This window comes from Pelophylax lessonae (assembly GCF_965119305.1).
Source record: "Pelophylax lessonae genome assembly, chromosome: 4".
Classification (NCBI taxonomy): domain Eukaryota; kingdom Metazoa; phylum Chordata; class Amphibia; order Anura; family Ranidae; genus Pelophylax; species Pelophylax lessonae.
Window position 1 is genome coordinate 366,714,087 of NC_138771.1, and position 18,950 is coordinate 366,733,036.

General features: G+C 45.2%; 1 pseudogene across 1 annotated transcript; it reads left to right on the top strand.

The window, feature by feature from the left end:
• The first annotated feature begins 1,398 nt into the window (after positions 1 to 1,398).
• LOC309552662 lies at positions 1,399 to 17,051 on the top strand (annotated as a pseudogene). Its single transcript has 4 exons — positions 1,399 to 1,496; positions 1,758 to 1,997; positions 2,105 to 2,194; positions 15,656 to 17,051. The product of its transcript is annotated as an uncharacterized misc_RNA (transcript).
• The last annotated feature ends 1,899 nt before the right edge of the window (positions 17,052 to 18,950 follow it).

Sequence of the window (18,950 nt, forward strand, 5' to 3'; positions counted from 1 at the left end):
AGTTTTTCTTCCCCTCCATGAAACCCGGCACCCCCAACAACAGTAATAGTGCACCCTCTTTTCATCATCTCCCGGCCTCCCCGCAACATCACCCGGGGCAACAGCAGGGCACTGCCCTGGCTCCTGGAGATGACATGCTAGCCTCAGATCCTAATCATACCCCTCTGAATAGCCCTGCTAAATCGAGGCCAAGAAGGGATACTGGTGAGGAGGCCACAAATAACTCCTGGGCAGAGGTGAGTGCCACTAACTCTCCTCATGGAATGGAAACGGACACTCCAGACCCCATTGCAGCACTCCCCACTACAGGACAACCGATTTCCGATATTACACTCAAAGAAATGCTTTTGTCAATGAAAACGTTGCTGCATGCTGATCTTTGGCAAGGTATTAAACACTGCAGAGAGGAAGTCCGTGTATTGGATACCAGAATGACACAAGTAGAAGAGCAGCTTTCTGCCTGTGCCCAATCATTTAATGCAATGGTGGATGCTCATGCTGACCATACTGACGAAATTCAGTGGCTCAAAACAAAAATTGCTGACTTGGAAAACCGATCCCGTTGAAACAACCTCAAAGTGAGGGGCATCCCAGAAAGCGTGAGTCTGGCTCAACTACCTCACTTTGTTAAAGACATCTTTCAAGCAGCAATTCCCAATCTGACACAAGCAGATTTGACCATTTATCGTATCCACCGTATCCCAAAACCCTCTCATATCCCTAAAGATGCCCCTAGAGATGTACTTATGAGAATCCATTTTTTCCAAGTTAAAGAGAAACTCCTGGACACCTTCAGAAAACATGACTCTCTACCAGATGAAGCAAGAAATGTTCAAATTTTTCCGTATTATTCCCAGCATACTATGCAACAACGCCAAAATCTAGCCACAGTGACTAAAGTCCTCCGCAACCACACTATACCATACAAATGAAAATATCTAGCCACTTTAATCATCTCTCATGATGGGGTCACCTCCACAGTACGTTCCTTAGAGGAAGGAGTTGCCCTTCTCACCTCCTGGAATATTATTCCACCACCACCGCCTCCGCCCGGCCCTCCCTGACACAACACCTGTCCAGCAATGCGACCGGAACGCCTACAACAACCCGGATCAATTCTGCCTGGAACCCTGGTCCCCACCAAGCTTCAATTATTTTACTTTGCTTTTTCTTCCTTTCTTGAGCGCTCTGCTCCACCACCCCCTTGCAATGTCACAGCTCCGGCTGCCCGAAGCCCTATGTTTTTGGGGTCTTCTCCTTTTTAGGTTTCATGTTTGGAACCACTCTTTATCCTCCCCCTAGTTCGTTTTGGGTTACACAACACCATTTCTTCCTCTACGTTGGAGTACACACAAAGTGTGGTCCAGTTGTACTGCTACAATACTCTGTCTATTGACCATGACACCACCTTCTTCCATGTCTGTCACCGTATCTCCAGAAACAATTCATTTCCGCTTTCCAGAAGATCACATCCCACGCTTAGCCTCCTTTACGACGTATCCACAGACAACAATATCTTCCCGATACTGGAACACAAATGGGACTTAAATTCCTGACTTTGAATGCCAACTGCCTTAACTATCCGGCTAAGCAGTGGACTATGTGGAAGAAATCCGGGAAACCACAGGTTGACATCCTGACTGTTTAAGAAACTCACTTTCAAAGAGACGCTACGCCGTTCTCAAACACCCAGCCTACCATCATGTCTTTCTATCATCTGCTGCTGTTAAAAAACGTTTTGCTCTTCTGGCTATCAGGGATTCTGTTGACTTTGAACTACATGACTCCTACATCGAAGAAGATGGTAGATTTATCATCCTCATTTGTTCTATTGAAAAAGTGCTGATGACTGTGGTATCTTTCTATGCTCCCACTGCTCACCCGCTGAGATTTTTACGATCCCTCTTCAAGAAGGTATCTGGGGTCCGCAAGGGGAGCTTGATACTCTGGGGGGACTTTAATGTAGTTCCCGACCCTGTCATGGACTCATTCGTGAGGTGCAAGGGCCGTGCTCTCTCATTGCGTGGCCTTCTGCACACTTCAGATCTCTATGGCATTTGGAGATGTTTGCATGCTAACGACATTTCACGTACTTCTCTTACAGGCATAGAACGTACTCTAGAATTGATCTGATCTTGTCAGATAAAGGGCTTCTCCAGCGGGTGACATCTGTTGACATCCAAGACATCGCCTGGTCAGACCATGCGGCTGTCGCAAATGTTCTGAATCTTGGCCCCACTCATCCCTCCACCCGTATATGGAGGTGTAACAATAGAGTGGTTCAGGACCCAGAACTTGCCAAATTTTTGAAACAACACTTAGAACATTTTGTCTCGGATAACGACACCCAGGATGTCTAGATGTCACCCTCTGGAGTGCCCACAAAGCATATATGAGGGATATTCTAATACAATTGAGTGCCAGGGAAAAGAGAAAACACCAACAAACCCTATCCTCCATCCTTAGCAAAATCCACATGCTAGAATTGCATAACAAAACTGACACTACACCACAATGATCGGACCGACTGACACAACTAAGGGCGAACTTGAGGTCACTACTAATTCAGGATCACAACAACATGTTACGTTCCCTTAAGCTTAACTATTATCATCTTCACAACAAAGCAGGCAAATTTCTGGCGTCCAAACTGAAACTACGCAACTCCAAGGCCAAAATCCCATTTATTTTTTTACCCATTCTCCAAGACCGAGTTATTTAACCCACAAGACATCACCAACGCGTTCGCGGACAACTACGGTGCCCTTTTGTGACGGAACCTCAGACCCACGCTGTACTTGTGGTCTTCCGTCAGTATACGGCTTCCTCGCAGTCATGAACATAGATATCAAATCCCAGCCGCCGTCAAACAAAACTAGCCTTACAGCTTGTATGTGTCTGGAAACAACTAACTCCTTTATTAAAAAAGAAACAGACTTTTATACACCTTAGAAGTAGGTCGGTCACTATCTTCCCCCCAAAGGTAGACGAACCAGGTACCAGACCTCCAATCGGTCTGTGCCTGAGTTAGTCGGGTAACAAGTCCTAAAGTGTCAATCAATCACTGCAGCTTCCTTGACAAAATTCCACATAGTTTGTAGGTTTGTCCCGGCAGGGCGCATGGAGCTCTCATAGCCAATCAGTGTGTGGAAGTCTGGTTTGGGCAGGCCAGACTGGGCTTTTTGGTCACCCTGTGTCCCCAGGGTCCACGGGCCCCCCAACCAAAGTGACTCCCGTCACATCTCTCCCCTTCCGGAAGGAGACTAACACAGGAGGGGACCCCAAACGGGTTGACTTTGAAGGTAATCTGTAGTTCCAGCCCCCCAATGTCAATACCCACACAGTACCCCAAGCAAATTGTCCCAAAGGGAGCAATACTCACCCAGCCAACCTCTGCCTCTGCCTCTCTCGTAGAACATACCCACTGTAGGGAAGAAGCATGGACTGGCCCTTCTCCCTGGAGTCCTTTCAGCTGCTGGAGAGAAGACAGGGTGGCTGGGCTCACTCCCTCATGCTGTTGGGGATCTGGGCTGACTGCCCAGCATCCCTGGGGTATACAGGTGGAGATTGTAGTCTCATCCACCTGCTCAGGAAATCCATCCTTTGTAAGTAGAGGGCAGAGATCAGCAGAGCAGTGCTCTGCTCTGTTGCCAGCCCTTCTGCTGGGTTGGTGTCATCATTCTGGGATACACTCTGCTGCTGGGAAGGGACCGCCACCTTTTCACCCTGGGCCTCCAGAACTACCACAGATGTAGGGCAGAGGTCTTGGACCCTCTGTCCAGTTGTCAGCGCTTCTGCTGTAGAAGTTTCTTGTAACTCCACAGATGCTGTTCTTGGTGTTGGACAGAGCTCAGTGATATAAGGCCCTGATGCCAGTGGTTCTGCCGACAAGTAAACTGCAATGCCAGTGGCCTGGCTTGATGAAATCCTAGACAAGCCACATCACTAAAATCTCTAGACTCTGTATGGCTCCCCCCCCCCTCCGAGGCATATACACACCTCCATATTGCCTGTTTTATTAAAAAGCACCCCGTGCCGACTATTAAAATCCAACCCAAACTATGGCAATTCTTCACAAAAGGTTCAACAGCATCCAAAGGGACCTCGTTATTTTACAACACACTCCAACACAAAACATTATTTACTAAAATTGCACCCATATGAAAATGGGAATCGGAGTTACACAGATCCTTTGAATGGCAGCAGGCGATTCTCCACATGCACTCTATTTCTCACTGCGCAAACCATTGGGAACTCTCCTACAAAGTTCTTTCCAGATGGGACTTGACCCCTTACAAACTCAACTCATTCTATCCCTCCCACTCGCCATTCTGTTGGAGAGACTGTGGACAAGTAGGTAGCCTCCTCCATATACTCTGGGCATGTAAAAGTCTCACGAGTTTCTGGCACCAAATATACAAACTTGTCTCATCGACCACAGGTATCCTCACCTCTCCAGACCCAGCACTAGCCCTCTTGAACCTTACCATAGACGATTTCCCTCTCCAATAGAGGACTGTGGTGGCCCATATCTTCCTGGCTGCCAGAGTCCTAATAACTAGAAAGTGGAAGATGACAGACACCCCCTCCCTCTCAGAAGTAGTCCAATATGTCAATCTCACATACGAGCATTAAAGACTCATAGCTAACAGATCAGGCACATCAACCTCCTTTAAGACAGCCTGGCAGTCATGGTCACCTAAGAATATTCACTGAAACTGTATTTCTCTAATTGGATAGACTGTATGAATCATCACTTCTCTGATATTGTATGCTCTTGTATACTTGCGTGTACCCATGTTGTGTACCCTTTCCTGTTTTCCATTGTTGTTATTGTCTTTTGCAAAACTCAATAAAAATTCAATAAAAAAAAAGATGTGTTAAAGCAAAATTAATGTGCCTGTTATGTTTCTGACACCACATTCACTTAAAACACCTCAGTGTGTTCTGATTTTTAGGACACTGGCTGTTTAACAATGGAAATACTTGACTGTAGTGTTGAAACATGACCGGACAAAGGATTTTGAGCTGTTTGGGCATTCAAAGTGTTTCTTTAATTTGCCAAGAAAAAAGCACTAAGCAGTTTTGTTAATGTTGAAAATAAAACAAATTTAAAGGTGATTTAAAGGTGAAAATTGGGGTAGATCAGTATTTTGACTTGATTTGTGACTTGACCAAAATAAATGACTTGACTTGACTTGCTTGACTTCTAGCAGGGACTCGACTTGACTTGCTTGCTTTTCGCCACAGTAACTTGGGACTTGCTTAAGACTTGAAGGTTAAGACTTGAGACTTGCTTGTGACTTGCACATGTGTGACTTACTCCCATGTCTGGTAAAAGGTGAATATAAATATTTGTGTTATTTACTACATTCAGTGTATAAGGTAAGATATTACATGGTTTGCTTTGTCTTGTATTCTGTTAAATGCATTAATGATTTAACCACTTGACGATTGCCCACCGCAGATTTACTGTGGCAGGCAGCCGTTCCTGGGCAAAGCGACGTAGCTCTACGTTGCTCGCTCTCAGGAGACTCTGAGATGATCACAGAGACTATGTGATCCTGCTATATAAGATCGCATGTCTCTATGGTCATCTCACAAGCCACGCCCCCACAGTTAGAATCACTCCCCTAGGGTCACATTTAACCCCTTGATCACCAACACTGTTAACCACTTCCCTGCCAATGGCATTATTACAGTAACAGTGCATATTTTTTAGCACTGATTACTGTAGTAATGTCACTGGTACCCCCAAAAGTGTCAAAAATGTCAGTTAGGGTCTGATCTGTCATCCGCAATGTTGCAGACCCGCTAAAAATTGCAGATTGACGGCATTACTAGTAAAAAAAATGGCCTAAAATGTTAAAAAAATTTGATTTTTACATTTTTTTTTGGTAATGTTATATAGCAGAATGTGAAAAATATTGTTTTATTTTTTTTTCAAAATTGTCGAAATAACTCAAAAATAAAAAATCACACAGGTGATCAAATACCACCAAAAGAAAGCTCTATTTGTGGAGAAAAAATGTTTATTTGGGTACAGCGTCCCACGACCGCGCAATTGTCCATTAAAGTAATACAGTGCTGAACCGCAAAATAAGTCATTAAGCAGGAAAATCTTCCGGTCTTAAAGTGGTTAATGATATGTTTGTTATGGTTTATCAACTATAAAGTGTCACAGCCATTTCTTGTCACTTCTGCTTAAGGCCCCTTTCACACATGCGGACCATTCAGATCCGCCTGTCAGTTTTTTAGGCGGATCTGAACGGATGCCCCATGCATCTCTATGGGGCAGCGGATGTCAGCGGAGACATATCTGCTGAATCCGATCCGATCCTGTCCATTAAATCCGGAAAGGATGGAAACCCTATTTTTGAATGGAAGTCGCATCACAAGTCGGATCAGGATGATCCGACTTGCGGTGCGACTTGCACTGTGAGAATCTTGAGGGGGAACTCCATGCCAAAATGGGAAAAAAACAGCGTAGGGGCCCCCCCCCCCAGGTTCCAAACCAGGCCCTTCGGGTTTGGTATGGATTTTGAGGGTAGCCCCATGCCGAAAAAATGGTGTGGGGTCCCCCCCAAAATCCATACCAGACCCTTATCCGAGCATGCAGCCCAGCAGGCAAGGAAAGGGGAGGGGATGAGCGAGAGGCCCCACCCCCCCTGGACCATACCAGGCCACACGCCCTCAACATGGGGGGTGTGGGTGCATGGGGGGTGTGGGTACTTTGGGGCAAGGGGGGCTCTGCACCCCCCACCCCAAAGCACCTTGCCCCCAAGGGCCTCTTCCTGACAACCCTGGCCGGTGGTTGTGGGGGTCTGCGGGCAGGGGGCTTATCAGAATCTGGAAGCCCTCTTTAACAAGGGGGCTCCTCAGATCCCGGACCCCCTCCCTATGTGAATGGGTAGGGGGTACATTGTACCCCCTACCCATACACCCCATAAAAGATCCCGGACCCCCTCCCTATGTGAATGGGTAGGGGGTACATTGTACCCCCTACCCATACACCCCATAAAAGGCAGTGTATGTAAATAATGACAGGAGACGTTTTGAAAAGTTTACTAAAAATCTTCATCCGGTCTTCATCCTCTTCTTCTTCCTCTTAGTTACATAGTTACATAGTTAGTGAGGTTGAAAAAAGACACAAGTCCATCCAGTTCAACCCATGATGCGTGTGTGTTTGCTTTTAACCGTACATTGTGTACCCCTGTATGTTGTGGTCTTTAAGGTGTACATCTAATAGTTTTTTGAAACTATCTATGCTCCCCGCTGATACGACTGCTTGTGGAAGAGAATTCCACATCCTTACCGCTCTTACAGTGAAGAACCCCTTACGCACTTTAAGGTTAAACCGCCTTTCCTCAAGTTTTAGTGAGTGGCCACGTGTCTTATTGTATTCCCTTTCTCTGAATAGTTTGTTCCTTATGCTAGGGTCGCCAGTACAGTATTTGTACATTGATATCATATCCCCCCTCAATCGTCTCTTCTCCAGAGAGAATAGGTTCAGTGCTTGTAGTCTTTCCTCATAGCCGATGTCCTCCATTCCCCTAATTATTTTTGTTGCCCTCCTCTGGACTTTCTCCAGTTCCAGCACATCCTTCCTGCGGACCGGTGCCCAGAACTGGACAGCATACTCCAGATGTGGCCGGACCAGAGTCTTGTAGAGCGGGAGAATAATCTCTTTATTTCTGGAGTGAATCCCCCTTTTTATACATCCCAGTATTCTGTTGGCTTTGCTTGCGGTGGCTTGGCATTGCATGCCACTGCCAAGCCTGTTGTCTACCAGTACCCCCAAGTCCTTTTCCATCCTAGACTCACCCAGAGGTTCACCCCCTAGTGAATAGCTTGCTTTCTGGTTTCTGGCACCCAAGTGCATTACTTTACATTTTTCTACATTAAACCTCATCTGCCATGTGGTTGCCCACCCCGTTATTTTGTTCAGGTCTGCTTGCAAGATTTCCACATCCTGCATAGAAGATATTGGCATGCCTAATTTAGTATCATCTGCAAATACTGAGATTGTACTAGATATCCCCTCCTCTAGATCATTTATGAATAAATTAAACAGGATTGGTCCCAGGACAGAACCCTGGGGGACCCCACTTTCCACACCCGCCCAATCCGAGTACTCCCCATTAATCACCACCCTCTGGACTCTCCCCTGGAGCCAGGTCTCTATCCAGGTACTCACCTTATGATCCATACCTACCTTCCTTAGTTTGTACAGTAAGCGTTTGTGAGGAACGGTGTCAAAGGCCTTTGCGAAGTCCAGATACACCACATCCACAGGCTTACCTTTATCTAGGTGGCAGCTCACTTCATCGTAGAAGGTTAACAGATTGGTTTGGCACGAACGATTTTTCATGAATCCATGCTGATTTCTACTTATAATACCATTTTCATTACTAAAGTCTTGTATGTGGTCCCTTATCATCCCCTCCAAAATTTTGCAGACTACTGATGTTAGGCTGACCGGCCTATAGTTACCCGGGATATATCTCGGCCCCTTTTTAAATATTGGTACCACGTTGGCTTTTTTCCAATCAGCTGGCACCATACCCGTCTGTAAACTATCCTTAAAGATCAAGAATAATGGTCTGGCAATCACCTGGCTGAGCTCATTAAGAACCCTCGGGTGCAAGCCATCCGGTCCCGGGGATTTATTTATGTTAAGTTTCTCTAGTTTAGCTCTAAGTCTATCCTCTGTTAGCCATGGCGGCACTTCCTGAGGTGTATTATTTAGTTCGGCCTTACAAGCGGGTTTCGTGTAGCCCCCCGATTCCTTTGTGAAGACTGAAGAAAAGAAATTATTTAACACTTCCGCCTTTTCTCTGTCCTCAGTGGCCATTTTTCCTTTATCATCTTTTATGGGGCCAATGTGCTCTGGCCTGGCTTTCTTACTGTTTATATACTTAAAGAACTTCTTGGGGTTCTTTTTGCTCTCCTCCGCTATATGTCTCTCGTGTTCTATTTTAGCCGCCCTGATTTCATCTTTACATTTCTTATTACACTCTTTGTAGTGCTTAAATGCTGCCAATGACCCCTCAGTCTTGTATTTTTTGAAGGCCTTTTCTTTAGCTCTAATATACATTTTAATGTTGGAGTTTAGCCACCCAGGGTTTAGTTTTGCTCTTTTAAATTTATTTCCCTGTGGAATGCACTGGCCCACTCCCTTGTTAAGTATGCTCTTGAAGCACTCCCATTTTTCCTCCGTGTTCTTTGTTCCCAGGGTTCTATCCCATTTGATATTTTCTAGCAGCGAGCGCAGTTTAGGGAAATTGGCTCTTGTGAAATTCAGCGTCCTTATATTACCCTTGTGTTTCCTATTACTGTAATTAATACTGAAACCAATTGACCTATGGTCACTGTTCCCTAAGTTGTCCCGTATTTCTATATCCGTGATCAGGTCTGTATTGTTGGTAATCAGTAGGTCAAGTACCGCATTGCTTCTTGTCGGTGCATTCACCATCTGACCCATGAAATTGTCCTGCAAAACATTTAGGAACTGCCGAGCCTTGGCTGAGTGTGCGGTTCCTTCTGCCCAGTCTATATCTGGATAATTAAAGTCCCCCATTATAATGACATTTCCCATCCTTGCTACCAATCCTATCTGTAACATGAGGTCCGCCTCACCCTCCTCCCTCTGGTTGGGGGGCCTATAGCATACGCCCAATATTACCTTCCCCGCCGTGCCTTCCCTTTGAAGCTCTACCCATAGGGATTCTGCCTCGTCCATAGCTCCATTATTAATATCATCCCTCATATTTACCTGTATACTGTTCTTAATATACAAACATACCCCTCCCCCTTTTTTACTTTCTCTATCTCTGCGATAAAGGGAATACCCCTGAATGGACGCCATCCAGTCATGAGAGCTGTCAAACCAAGTCTCAGTTATCCCCACAAAATCTAAGTCCTCCTCAAATATCAGCAGCTCCAGCTCTCCCATCTTGTTGGCCAGGCTTCTGGCATTGGTATACAAACCTCGTAATTTTGATTGGTTATATTTATCCTCTTTTGATGTTTTTAGGCTGCTCTCTGCTCTGGTCTTCTTCTTCCTCCGGTCCTCCTCTGACGCTGTCTCCGGTGATTATGCCGGTCTATGCAGCCTATTATATATCCATTAGGGGCGTGGCCTCCCAGTGACGTCATCAGGAGGCCCCTTATGTCACAGAGCCCCCCCTGCCCCAAAGAACCCACACCCCCCATGTTGAGGCTGTGTGGCCTGGTATGGTCCGGGGGGGGGGGTCGCTCGCTCGTCCCCTCCCCTTTCCTGGCCTGCCGGGTTGCATACTCGGATAAGGGTCTGGTATGGATTTTGGGGGGACCCCCACTCTGTTTTTTTCGGCATGGGGCTACCCTCAAAATCCATACCAGACCCGAAGGGCCTGGTTTGGAACCTGGGAGGGACCCCCACGCCATTTTTTTCCCATTTTGGCGTGGAGTTCCCCCTCAAGATTCATCATCCTGTTCGGACTTGCGATGCGCCTTCCATTCAAATCAATAGGCTCCCATACGGAACCATTGATTTTGAATGGAAAAAAAAATGTATAACGTGGCTTAACGCACGTTAAGCAACGATATTCAGCCTTCAGCAGCGTCAAACGTTTTTACAGCTTGATGCTGCAGCTCCAGAACGCACTGGTCCTGGGGTTTTTTTGCAGCTTTTAAACGCCTATGCCACTTGGAGCTCCTAAAAGCTCTATGTGTGCATGAGGCAATAGAATAACATGAATAGGCGTTCTGCAGCTGCAAAAAAAAAAAAAAAAACGTCTGACGCTGCTAACAGCAGCTGCAAAAACGTCCTGTGTGCATGGGGCCTAAATCTGGTTGCAGCTTGTTTTAAACCAGACCTGTTGTGTGGACTCGTGCTACCTGTTTAAATACAGTCAGGTCCATAAATATTTGGACATTGACACAATTCTAATCTTTTTGGCTCTATACACCACCACAATGGATTTGAATTGAAACAAACAAGATGCGCTTTAACTGCAGACTTTCAGCTTTAATTTGAGGGTATTTACATCCAAATCAGGTGAACGGTGTAGAAATTACAACAGTTTGTATATGTGCCTCCCACTTTTTAAGGGACCAAAAGTAATGGCACAGATTAACAATCATAAATCAAACTTTCACTTTTCCTTTGCAGTCAGTTACAGCCTGAAGTCTGGAACGCATAGACATCACCAGACGCTGGGTTTCATCCCTGGTGAGACTCTGCCAGGCCTCTACTGCAACTGTCTTCAGTTCCTGCTTGTTCTTGGGGCATTTTCCCTTCAGTTTTGTCTTCAACCAGTGAAATGCATGCTCAATCGGATTCAGGTCAGGTGATTGACTTGGCCATTGCATAACATTCCACTTCTTTCCCTTAAAAAACTCTTTGGTTGCTTTCACAGTATGCTTCGGGTCATTGTCCATCTGCACTGTGAAGCGCCGTCCAATGAGTTCTGAAACATTTGGCTGAATATGAGCAGATAATATTGCCCGAAACACTTCAGAATTCATCCTGCTGCTTTTGTCAGCAGCCACATCATTAATAAATAAAAGAGAACCAGTTCCATTAGCAGCCAAAAATGCCCACGCCATGAAACTACCACCACCATGCTTCACTGATGATGTGGTATGCTTTGGATCATGAGCAGTTCCTTTCCTTCTCCATACCCTTCTCTTCCCATCACGTTGGTACAAGTTGATCTTGGTCTCATCTGTCCATAGGATGTTGTTCCAGAACTGCGAAGGCTTGTTTAGATGTTGTTTGGCAAACTCTAATCTTGCCTTCCTGTTTTCGAGGCTCACCAATAGTTTACATCTTGTGGTGAACCCTTGGTATTCACTCTGGTGAAGTCTTCTCTTGATTCTTGATCTGGCCAACTGTTGTGAAGGGTGTTTTCTTCAACAGGGAAAATAATTCTTCGGTCATCCACCACAGTTGTTTTCCGTGGTCTTTTGGTGTTGCTGAGCTCACCGGTGCGTTCTTTCTTTTTAAGGATGTTCCAAACAGTTGATTTGGCCACACCTAATGTTTTTTCTATCTCTCTGATGGGTTTGTTTTGTTTTTTTCAGCCTAATGATGGCTTGCTTCACTGATAGTGACAGCTCTTTGGATCTCATATTGAGAGTTAACAGCAACAGATTCCAAATGCAAATAGCACACTTGAAATTAACTCTGGACCTTTTATCTGCTCCTTGTAAATTGAATAATGAGGGAATAACACACACCTGGCCATGGAACAGCTGAGCAGCCAATTGTCCCACTACTTTTGGTCCCTTAAAAAGTGGGAGGCACATATACAAACTGTTTTAATTCCTAAATCTTTCACCTGAATTGGATGTAAATAGCCTCAAATTAAAGCTGAAACTTTGCAGTTAAAGTACATCTTGTTTGTTTCATTTCAAATCCATTGTGGTGGTGTATAGAGCCAAATAGATTAGAATTGTGTTGATGTCCCAATATTTATGGACCTGACTGTCTGTAGCTCCTTTTTGATGCAATCTACTCCAAAAGACAACTATATGTACACATACTGTCTACATATAGATGAACCCTGATATTGGAGGACACTTCCATTCCCCTAAGCCAAACAATAATCTTCTCGATTTTATTTATACATTGTAGAGCTGTTTGTAGGATACACACTCCATTCAGTGTCATATGCGAATGTACACAGTTTGGAGTCTCTTTCCTTAAATGCGTGGTCTCTGTAAACCATTGAATGCTTCAATAAAAAAGTTTAGGTTTTAAAGATCTGGGTAGCAATTATTCTAATGTTGAGTATATATATGAATTAACAAAAATTGAATGCAGTGCCAAAAACATATAAATGTGCTAATTCAAACCATATAATTGATATTTCTTATAAAGTATAGAAAAAATAAAAATGCTGACGTCATCCCGGAAGTTATCCCAGGAACGGATGTGCTTTGCCGTCCGGCCGGCGGCCTTCCATCCCACACGATTTTATCCACTTTTGTTTGTAAGTTTATTTCTTTTATCCAATAAATTTGTCCAGACTTTATTACACTATTGGGGCTTTTCTCTTTTACTCTGGCTGGTGCAATATACTCTGGCACTGAGTTTACAGTGAATATTACTGATGCCGTTGGTCATGAAGCTACACCTGTGAAGGGAATGCGATAAAGAGATCATACTGCACAGACTATTTTTCTTCTGGTAAGAGGCTTGCAGTGCCACCTGAGTGATTCTTTTGGCTTATTGGTTCTCTTTGGATTGACTTTGTTTGCACCTTTTGTTAATTCCGGTAAGAGGCTTTGCAATTGGTGGAGGTTCCTCCCTTTTTTTTTCGCTCCCTGATACTTGGTTTCACTGATCACTATTTTCTTCTATTTGGTGAGCTGCTGCACAATTGATAAGGGATTTCCCTTGGTGGTGGAACTTATGATTTGATCATTATTTGTACGGTATCACACTATGCAAGTTTTTCTTTTTTATGTACACCACTTACACCATTCGTTGAGGACTCTGATTACTCCAATCTCCCAGATCTGTGACTGCACCTTGGCTCATGAATCTTGCTGATTTTTAATGGCTATCTGGTAAGCGCATTTCCTAAAGAGACTGTGGAGTTACTCTTTGTTTCCAACGTCGTCCAACTTGATATTTGGGACACTCATTTGTTTGGACATTCATTTGTTTACCCACATCACGCAGCGCGACTTATTTTTTCTATATGTTATTTAGGGTGTGGTCGCACTTGAAGTCGCTGCTTTTCTGATTTTTTGTTCACCTTAGCGCAGTTATTTCCCTTTACAATTTCTTATAAAGTGCAATATTACAATAAATAAATAAATAGATGAACATCGGTGTTAATCAAATCATAAAAAAATATAAAAACATATTTAAAAGGTAATAGTGCAAATCCAAGAAATGGGGCTTCACTCTAAATTGATTTTAAGGAGCATAAAAAGACACTCTTTGTGTGCTAATAAATAAATAGTCAATATTGCATACATACTGTATGTGTAAAAAAATATCCAAATAAATAAGTAAGTGATTCAAAAGTCCATGTGAACCAAAATAATTAGAATATTGTCCTTTAGTGCAATTCACAATGCCGTGCCTTAACCATCAATAAAGTGCTGGTGCATAGGATCTACAAACAAAGTGCTAGTATGTGCTTCTGCTGTGCTTACAAGCTGCTCACCTCAACATTTGACTCATGTTTTACCATTGAGTCAAATGCAGCTTTTTCCCTCTAGGGATCGCAATCAGGAAGACACTTTCACTCCTCTCCTCTTTCTTCTAGTGAACTCACACTCCATTCCACGATATATAGGGAATATAAACAAGACCCACTAGTGCTGTCTGTAAATGTATATTTGTGAGTAAATATGAATGACTAATCTCCCACTGATTTCAAAGACCTTTAACCTCCCTGGCGGTATGATTCTTTTGGATTTTAGGTGCTGAAAGCACTACCATTATTTTGCATGTAATTCTTAAGAATGAGCAGCCCAAACCAACTATTTACATATGATTTTTTTTTTTCTGTGCGTTCTTCTTAATAACATCTCGGGTATGATAAAGTTTGAAATACAAAATCATAAATTATAATATAATAAAAAAGTATAAATAAGTTAAAGCATGTATGTATGTATACATATATTTCCTGGCCAGCCCCACGTCAGCACACCTGGGTTTGCTCCTCCTGCGAACCCTCAGGACCACCCTTATCCTAGCTTATAAGAGAGGGCCCTCCCATTCCCTCTTGTTCTCCTTTTTTTGGTCTCCAGGCCACCTGAAGCAAGCTACAAGTGAGAATGGATCCCCCCCTGCCGAACCTTCCCACCCAGGTTTAGCCTCTCCTGGGATTGGTAGGTCCAGACTGATAGAGGTAAATCCTCTTAAAACCCTGGACGCCCTGAGTCCCGGGGCCGCGGGCATGAATGGCTTAAAGAGCCTAAGAGTATGGTGGAGAGGCTGTGGTGTGCTCAGCTCGTTTCCCCTCACCTGTTTGCAGCTATTAGGGATGCACCGGCCGCTCTCCCTGGCTGATATATTCACTGGCAGTGATATCAGAGGAGGTGGAGCTGTGGGCGGTGGGTGTAGACTAGCAACTGCCCTGCATAAGAGGGGAAGCTGCAATGGCAGCGATGCAGAGAGCCATTTCATTTTCTGTCCATGTGCAGGTCAGTGCAGAGAGATAACTAGGTTCCGTATGGCTGTGTTTACTTCCTATGACTCACTCTCACTCTCTCTCTCCTATCCTCGTCTGCCTTGTAGTAGCTCTCTGCTGCCACCCAGTGGTTCCCAGACTTGACAGTTTCTTCCTTTCAAGCTCGTCTACTCTCTGCTGCCACCTGCTGGTGCTGTCTTTTCTATACAGGTAAGCAGTATCTTTTTATGAAAAAAAAAAAAAAAAAAAAAAGAGATGGAGCTAGAAAAACGTGTCTTTTTATTTTTCTTATCTCTGTGTATTTAACATATTTCATCTATATGTTATTAAGTTAGAGAAAGTTAGGGTGAGGGGAAACGGAGGAAATAGGCTTATCTTACGTTCCTCTTTTTTAGCATGAGCTCGCCACAGCCACAGAGGGCACGAAGATCGCCGGAAAGGTAGGAGGGGGCTACGAGGGACTAGACGGGGGAAAAGAGTGCATACACCATATTTAAAAGGTGTTTGTCTTTTAGGAGCAAGAGCCCTAAAAAGAAGCATTCGCATAAGGAAAAGACCCGCCAACAATCTGGTTCACCTCCACCTGAACCACGCTCTAGCCAGGCGCCTCAATCTCCGAGCAGGTCGCACGCTAGTAAGTCTCCAGACATGGAGCCAAGTAGGTCCAAAGGTCGACCTGCAGAGGGCTTATGCTGGGCCTGTACGGCTCCTACTGCTCCTGGAAAACTCCTGTGTGCCAAGTGCATTAAAGATGTGGCCACAGACAAGGAGGCAGAGGCAAACAAGATTAAAGAATATATCCACGAAGCCATGGCAGATAGCATACACCTGGTGGCTAGTACAAGTACGCCTAGAAGCAGGCCTAAAACAGGGAGTAACCCAGAGTACAGAAAGGGATCACCGCCAGTGCTGGAAATTTCTTCAGGAACCTCTTCGGAATCAGAGGATCTAGAGGAACATATGTTTGATTTTCAGTTCATAGAACCATATGTCACAGCGGTAAAGGAAGCCATAGAATGGGAGCAAGACTCCCAGCCACCAGAAAAAGTAAGGAGATATTTCCCGACCCTGAAGAAGCAGGGAGCGGCTTTTCCTTTCATGACAGAAATACGAGAATTGTTGGAAGAAGAATGGTGGGAAACCAGAGAAGAAAACGAACACCCAGAATCGTTTTTCTAAGTTATACCCTTTTAAGACCGTGGATGCCGAGTTTTGGGAATCTCCGCCGGGGGTAGACGCAGCCCTACAGCGTTTGGCAAGGCAGATGTCTCTTCCTTTAGAAGACTTCGCAACCTTCAGGGACCCAATGGATCAACGGGCGGATGCTGATCTTAAAAAGATCTACTCGGTTGCTGGTATGGCCTGCCGCCCGAGCATAGCATTGGCCTCCATCTCCAGAGCCGTTAAGGTATGGGTCACGAATGTGGAGACCGCACTTAACTCAGGAGTAGAGAGAGCCAGGATTGTTACAGCTTTGGAAGAATTAAATCTGACAGCAGCCTTCCTGGTGGAGGCCTCCATAGACCTCGTAAAGCTGTTAGGGAGGCTTATGGTGCACTCGGTGACAGCAAAGAGAGCCCTCTGTCTGCGGCACTGGGCGGCTTACAGTGCATCAAAACAGGCACTTTGCAATATTCTGTTTAACGGTAAGATACTTTTGGAAAGACCTTAGAGGAAGCAATTAAGCATGTAACGGGAGGTAAGACGGGACTCTTACCACAGAGAGCAAAGAAGAGACAACCATCCTTCCGTCCAGGACAGCCTGATTTCAGAAGAGCGCGTGAGGCAAGATCATATAGGCCTGGTCGAGAATATGCAAGGGGCCAATGGAGAGGAACGCAGAGCTCCTTTTTGAGGGGTGTAAAGTCACGAGCAGCGCAAACGGCGAAGAAGGCCGAGAAGTCTTTTTGACGGTGCATCCGTCTGACCCCTCCAGGTGGGGGCCAGGCTGTTAGCCTTTTGGAGGGTATGGACGGACGAAGTCAAGGACCAATGGGTCCAAAGTATGATAAAGACGGGCTACAAGATAGTCTTTCGGCAAAAACCACCGAACATATTTGTCCAGACAAGATGGCCACAGGACCGAAAGAAGCAAGAATTTTTAATAGGATATGTAGAAGAGTTGTGTCAGAAAAAGGCAATCATACCAGTACCGACACAACAGCAGGGAAGAGGCGTTTATTCCCCAATATTCTTGGTTCCCAAGGCATCGGGAGACCTCAGACCAGTCCTGGACCTGAGATCGCTAAACCTATTCATCGAACCTCAGGGATTCAGGATGAAGTCCATATATACGATTATATCAGTGATACAGCCAGATGATTGGATGATATCAATCGATCTCGCAGATGCATATCTGCACATTCCAATCAACAAACACCACCAGAGTTATCTGAGGTTCACTTTGGGAGAAGACCATTATCAATTCAGATGTTTGCCTTTCGGAATCAGCACGGCTCCCAGAGTCTTCTCCAAGGTTCTGTTAGCCACCATTGAAAACATTAGTCTAAAAGGGATAAGGATCTACCACTACTTGGACAACATTCTGGTGGTAGCCCAATCAATTACAGAATTAACGCGACATCGCGATCAAGTATTACAGATTCTTGCCAATTTTGGTTGGCTGGTGAATGCTCAAAAGAGTCAATTAATACCATCTCGAAGAATGGAGTACCTGGGCCTAATATTCGATACACAAAAGGGACGGATCTTCTTACCCAATCGCAAGGTGGCCGAACTGATGGCTTGTATCGACAGCATAATGAGTGCTCCTGCACTATCAGCAAGAGACTGCATGACACTTCTAAGCGACCCCCACAGTACCTTGGGCAAGATTCCATGCAAGAGCTTTTCAGACATCATTCCTTTGTCAGTGGGATGGCGCATCCTTAGATCAGAGGATCAGGTTGCCAACTCGAATCCGCCAGAACCTAGTATGTTGGAGTTCACCGGACAGCCTGTCGCGAGGCATGCCCCTCAGCCCAGGGGAGTGGATAACAATAACTTCGGATGCCAGTCTCCGGGGCTGTGGGGCCCACTGCCTCGGCAGGCAGATTCAGGGCAGATGGCAAACAATCGAGACAAGACACTCCAATCTCCTGGAGTTGCAAGCAGCCTTCCTAGCCCTGCGTGCTTTCGAAGACTTGATTCAAGGAGCCCAAGTCCAACTAAGTTTGGACAATCAAACGGCAGTCTCCTACATAGCCTGACAAGGAGGAACCAGAAGCCTCTCTTTACTGCAATTGACAACCAGGATTTTTGTCTGGGCCGAGACACGCCGGGATGCCCTGACAGCGATCTACATTCCAGGCAGACAGAACATCCTTGCAGATCAGCTGAGTCAGAATTTCCCCACCAGCAGCGAGTGGGCGGTCAACAGATGCTACCTGGAACCAATTTTCTCCGAATGGGGAACACCCTCCGTGGATCTAATGGCAACATCAGAGAATGCACAGCTGCCAAAATTTGTAACAAGGTTCAAGAACCACAAAGCGATAGCACAATAGCACAAGATGCATTCTCAATTCCATGGACGTTCCCACTAGTATACATCTTCCCTCCGTTTCCACTCATTTTGAAGACATTATTGAAAATCGTAAAAGAGGGGACACATGCCATCCTCATACTACCCTTCTGGCCTCGAAGACCCTGGTTTCCATTGCTATTACAGATGGCGGCAGCCCCACCAATAGCTCTGCCCCTGAAGATAGACCTATTGAAACAGGGACAGTGGACACATCAGAATCCAGGGAGGCTGCAACTAGCGGCTTGGCTCTCGAATCGGCCAGATTGCGGTCGCAGGGACTCTCC